A 6,408-nucleotide genomic window follows, 5' to 3' on the forward strand; every position below is an offset into this window, starting at 1 on the left:
GTGTTGTTACTTACCGGTATTGTGACACCTTATAAAATGGGACAGTTGTTTAGAAAGAGTTAGAGTTTCACGATGCTTTAAGTATAACCAAACATAAAAAATATCGTCGTCTTTATCTCAATAAGATTATTCCATTTGGTCAAATTGGGTCTTGATGCCTATTTCAAAGGTCGTGTGGTCATTTTATATATGTTGCTACTATCATATTTTGTACTGACCGCACTGTGACTTGAGTTGAATGAAATAAGTGATCGTATGTGGTTATATTTTGTATCTGCAAGATCGTGAACTGCACTTGACCTGATAGTGACCAGTACACGGAACATCATAGCAAGTGGACGATCAGACGTCCGGACAGCTTGTTTTGCTTGTCTGAGCAATCATGTACAAAAAGCGGAAAGCAGCGCAAAAATGCTTAATTTCAAGTGAAAACATTCCAAACAATCGGATTTAAAGTTTTGTAAATCACATGTAGATAGTAACACTGTTGTATACTGACTGTTAGCAGTAGTTGGTATGGAACTAGTATGTATTTTCTTATGATTTCAACTTGCCACTACACCAACTACATGTACGTATACAGATAATATTTACTTCTAATTAACATATACAATGTCTTTTTATAAGTAACTGACTAGTTTTAGTGATAAATATCTTTGGTTATCCTTTATGAAAAAAGTTCTCAATTATAGCTAGTGAAGGTTCAATGTTGACTCAGCATCCAGAGCCTATATTTTGATTTCAACCTAGCTCTTTTAATAGATCATATAGTATTCGGCATTTTGTTTCATAATTTGGGACCAATAAATTGAATTTCAAATTGGCCTAACATGTTGCTATGTTTTGGGATATGAAGATATCTTCTCAATTTACAAAGACATTTAAATTGTTACGAAGATATACAAACTGTATCTATTACGTGCATTGTATATACAGTTGTTCTTTTAAAGAAATTGTTGGATGAAATCGTCGGAGAGCCAGTCGTAATGCTTCATTGAACTCCATGATGCTTGATATTATAACGCAACTTTGCAACTTTTATGTGCCACGCAAGTATCAACCAACAATACATCAGAACTGACTGAAACTTTGATCTGGTCTATCTGTCGTCTGCTGACAGTGCTGTCAAATTTGGCGCTAAAAAGTGAAATTAACATGATGATGATTAAAGTCAATAAAGATAAACCTAACAGCACATAGAAAGCTTGATATAATACTCATACAGTAACACACCAAATTACTTACCGATAGTTGTTTCTCCACATTGTATTCTCGTCATCAACTGTTGATCGTGTCAACTCCAAATAAAGGCTGTGAGGTTGTATGTCAGCATTACCAGTTGTTGAGAGGTGAACGCTAATCGCGCTAGGCCTAGGCCTATCTGTGTGTGGGGTTGGCGGCTGCCATATTGCTTTTAGGACTTCTGACTTTCAGCGAATCAGCTTGCTTCCCCTGTTTCGAACACCAATCTCGCAACCTGATTCGCTCGTCGAAATGGATTTGGAGAGAGGTCTTGGCGGCGACGCTCTCAGGATAGGGAAGTTGTGAGTCCCATGTACGACGTGCTCCATATATTTGTCGACCAATAGAATGGTTTTTATCACAGTTTGCCAGCTTTGTTTAAATATAACTTGAAAAACGAATGAGCTCTTCATAATAGTATGAAGTCTGACGAACAGAAAAAAGGTTTGAAATCACTTTTCTGTTGGGGTAAAGGATACAATCGTACAAACACACACGTATGTTCAAAAGGAAGAAATGCGCTGTAGGGTTTTCAACATTTGAATATATGATATATCTGTTTTAAAATATTAACATAAATCGTTAATATAAGGTAAATATAGACCAGATGTAAACTGAATTCCTCCCGTAAGGATACACTAGTCTTCGTTTTGTTAAAGAGTGTGTACCTTAGTTTGTATTTAAGCAATACAGATCTAAATATAACCAAGTGCCAAAAGGTCAATTGAAGTGAAACTAACAAGGTAAAGTTAATATGAACAATTAGTCGACATCTATATTACATTTTAAGATACAAATGTATGTGTTGTAATTTTGTTTTTAGTTTAAATGTTTGGTTTTGTTAGTGTTGTTCGTAGTATGTTTTGTGGGGCCTTGTTACAAAATGTTGGGTCAGTATACATGAGGAAACTCACCATGTCGACTTTAAATTGTGGTTAGTGACTTGCCAATTGTGTGCAAGTGTGCGTGCGTAGCGACAGAAACAATTACATTGTAGGAGAGTGGAAAACTTCTGGGAGGTCAACCCAAGGTTAACCCGTTTTGTTAGGGGGTAGGTTAGGTGTGCTTGGTTAAGGCCCGGCTCTGGTCAGGACCTAAGTTTTTAATAGACATTCATTATGTAGGGGTATTAAATATGCAATGACAAATATTAAATCGCTTTGTCATCCAAGTATTGGGTTATTAGTCTAAGGGTGACCTTTTTTCTTTTTTTCTTCTCATCTCCAGTGGAATAATCATGCGGGGCGGGCGGGCGAAATAAAAAAAAAGGGGGCAAGGATAAAAAAATATGTATTTTTTTAGTTCTATTCTCTGTCTTTTCTGTCCTGTCAGTCTCTCTACAACTTCTTTTCTCTTCTCTTTATTGAATTACTTGTTACAGGTATCTTTCCTTCATTTTAGTAAGGTTGACAAGTCCGTAGAACAACTTTGTAAGAAGATGAATACTTATCATCCTGATGGGTGTATATCTGTAGCCATGAACTATTGTATGATTTTATCAGGAGTACTAATACATTCGTCCTATTATTCAAAGTGGCATTGACATCGCTAACAATTTTTTCAAGTTATCCAATTTGAACTTTAGTGTGTAACTTTTTGAAACACTTGCGTGATTGTCATCAGTGTGCTAGAGGAAATTTCATTTATATAAATCATTACTTCTATGAAACATTTTTCTTCAGTATGAACTTGTCAAAATAATCCACCAGATAACATTTCTAGAACTCAGAACTCCTTTGGGATTTACTGTTTAAAAGTAATTAAAAGTAATACTAGAGAGGTTTAGATACACGTTAGAACGCCGTACGTGTACGGGAGCAATATCGTGCAGGCGTACACGTAATGACGCGTTCAAAGCTGTGTTTAGTTACGCGTTCAGAGGGCAAACTTGAAAGACAGTGGAATGTGCACGCGCGCGTTGGCATCTTCTGTCCTGAAGGCCATACACACGACTTTATATGTTGGTATTTGTCGGTATTTTTGCAATTTTACCCGCACCTACCCAAACGTATGTGTGTATGTATGTATGTATGTATGTATGTACTATGTATGTGTGTGTGTGTGTGTGTGCGTGCGTGCGTGCGTGCGTGCGTGCGTATGTATGTATGTATGTATGTATGTATGTATGTATGTGTGTATGTATGTATGTATCTCTCGCTCTGTACATACATACATACATACATACATACATACATACATACATACATACATACATACATACATACTTGTACTCCGGCGTGGGCGTTAAATTTCGATTGACAGTTACAAATGAGGCAATTGACTTATCAGGGAAAAGCGTGAAGACCGGTGTATCAGCAGAGTAGCAAATTTATAAAATGTCGGTGGCGGGAGTGTATTTTCTGTGTATGAGATCCAATTAATGGCATCCAGGGAAGAGTGATTAGACGCAGACAATCATAACAAAAACATGATCCCTAACTCTGACTGAACAGATAAGACTTCCGTTCACAAGTTGAACACTATTTTCGTAATAATAAACATTACCTCAGAGTGTATTTAGAAGGTGAATAAAATACACGTACTACAACTTGTACTTGCAAGGTGGACGGTATAATGGCAGGGAGAAAGCGACGGTTTGCTGTTATGACAGCTGAGGACATATAATAGTTCAGAAACTGACGGCAATTGTACTGAAAAATACACAGAAATACACAGAAAAAATACTAGCTCATCATGCAAAGTTTGGAATAGTTGGGCCGAGGAGAGTAATGAAGAAGGAATGGACAAAAAAGTCAAAATAATTGTGGCCGGTATTGCATTGTAGATTGAATGGTGTATTTTACTACAACTTGCAAGAGGTAGAATATGGGAAGCCGTTCAGGCCAAAAATATTTTTTTATTTTTGCTATAGTATTTTATATTTTTCGTACTTACAAACTAATTTTAACAGTTTATGTACTTTTATTTCATGTTCACATTATTTTAATTGAAATAAGTTTTCATTTATTTGAGAATATTGTTTTATTTTTCGTCAAACCAGAATTATTTTAAGGATTATAAATAATTGAAAGTCAAAATATATTTTTGTTAAAGTTATTTTATTTCATTTTTTAAATCTAAAAAAAAAAATTCAACTTTTTTTTTTTCTTCCCAACTTTTTTTTTTTTGGCCGAGTCTGCTGACCAGCGCCTGTCACGAGTACGAAGTGCTCGTGACAGGCATGTCCTTCGACATCCATTACGACGTGTTTCGGCGTCAAATACACCTTCTCATTACATTCGAAATTGGTCGCTCAAACATCATCAGATCTCAAAACTGTTAATTTACGTGTGATAGTATCTGTTTTTTCCAACAACCGCGACTTCAGCCGCGTACACACATGTGTACACCGTCACGTTAAGGTTATCGACCGCATGTATGATGTATTACATGATTTTACGTAGCGTAGGACAAGATCCATGTGCAAAGGGTAAAGGTAGTTAATCTAAAACAACTTAAGTTTGTTGCATCAATAACAATTACATTCATTATTGTGAAACTGACCAGAATTGAAATAAGATGGTACACTATACTGTGAGCGTGAGCAAAACAGTTTTAGGAACAAAAACGTGAGGAAAAGCGAACGCGTATTTCCAATGGGTCGGTCAGTCAGGTACTACTTCTTGTACGAGCGCACATATTGACGTCGACCTGCTGTATTACATATCAACCTAAACCAGCTTTTATCGCCTTGTTATAATTGTTGTTGTTGTTGTTGTTGTTATTGTTGTTGTTGTTGTTATTATTATTATTATTATTATTATTATTGTTGTTGTTGTTGTTGTTGTTGTTGTTGTTGTTGTTGTTGTTGTTGTTGTAGTAGTAAAGATTCAGTTTACTTCATCGTACATTGTAGTATACATTCTCTCGGTGTTCTGAGTACACATGCATATATCATGAAAAGTTGAGAACACGTCTACGTATGTAATACAGCAGGTCGACGTCAACATGTGCGCTCGTACTAGAAGTACCTGACTGACCCATTGGAAATACCTTTACCCGTTGCACATGGATCGTACGCGGCTGAAGTCGCGGTTGTTGGAAAAAACAGATACTATCACACGTCAATTAACAGTTTTGAGATCTGATATAATGTTTGAGCGATCAATTTCGAAGGTAATAAGAACGTGATGTCAAAGGTCACGCCTCGTACTCGTGACAGGCGCCTGGTACGAGCACGACGTGCTCTGCACCGGCGCCTGTCAGCAGACTCGGCCAAAAAAAAAAAAGTTGGGAAGAAAAAAAAAAGTTGAAATTTTTTTTTTTAATAATTTAAAAAATAAAATAAAAAACTTTAACAAAAAATATATTTTGACTTTCAATTATATATAATCCTTAAAAAAATTCTGGTTTGACGAAAAGTAAAACAATATTCTCAAATAAATGAAAACTTATTTCAATTAAAATAATGTGAACATGGAATAAAAGTACATAAACTCTTAAAATTAGTTTGTAAGTACGAAAAATATAAAATACTACAGCTGAAATAAAAAAATATTTTTGGCCTGAACGGCTTCCCATAGTAGAAGGTACTATTATTGCTTCGCAATACACGACATTTCAAAAGTTTGAATCGTGTATTTCATTTGCACGTAATCAATATGCTGTTTCTTAATGCTAGTCATGTTTGATAGACACAGATACACAATTTCGCTGAATTGTATTTTTGATGTCAGTAGCCATGTTTTGTTTTATCAGTGGTGATTAAATTTCATATCACTAGTTGCATACACATGAAGGATGTGATTGTATTGAGTAGTTTGTAGTATGAATGTCCTGCATAATAATATCAAGCAAATACACAGTGGTATGAAATACACTGTCCATTGGGATGTAATTGCTATTTTCGTCGTGCAACATAGCGATATACATGTCTGACATTGAATGTTGACACAGGCGTGTATCCAGTTTTTTGACACGTGTCAGCTTCGATTGGAAGTCACGTTGGCGTCAGGGTGTCTTGTCGAAAATCAAAACATAACCAATGGGTGTATGAAGTTCTTCCTGGGAAGAATATGACACCATCGAATTATTAGCCGGGGTACAAGATAAATGCCATCCGGGCAATACACGCCTCCTACGTCGGCGTGTATTTACCCGGACGGCATTTATTACTTGTATACACACACACACACACACACACACACATACATACATACATGCATA

Source organism: Glandiceps talaboti, chromosome 20, assembly GCF_964340395.1.
Source record: "Glandiceps talaboti chromosome 20, keGlaTala1.1, whole genome shotgun sequence".
NCBI lineage: Eukaryota > Metazoa > Hemichordata > Enteropneusta > Spengelidae > Glandiceps > Glandiceps talaboti.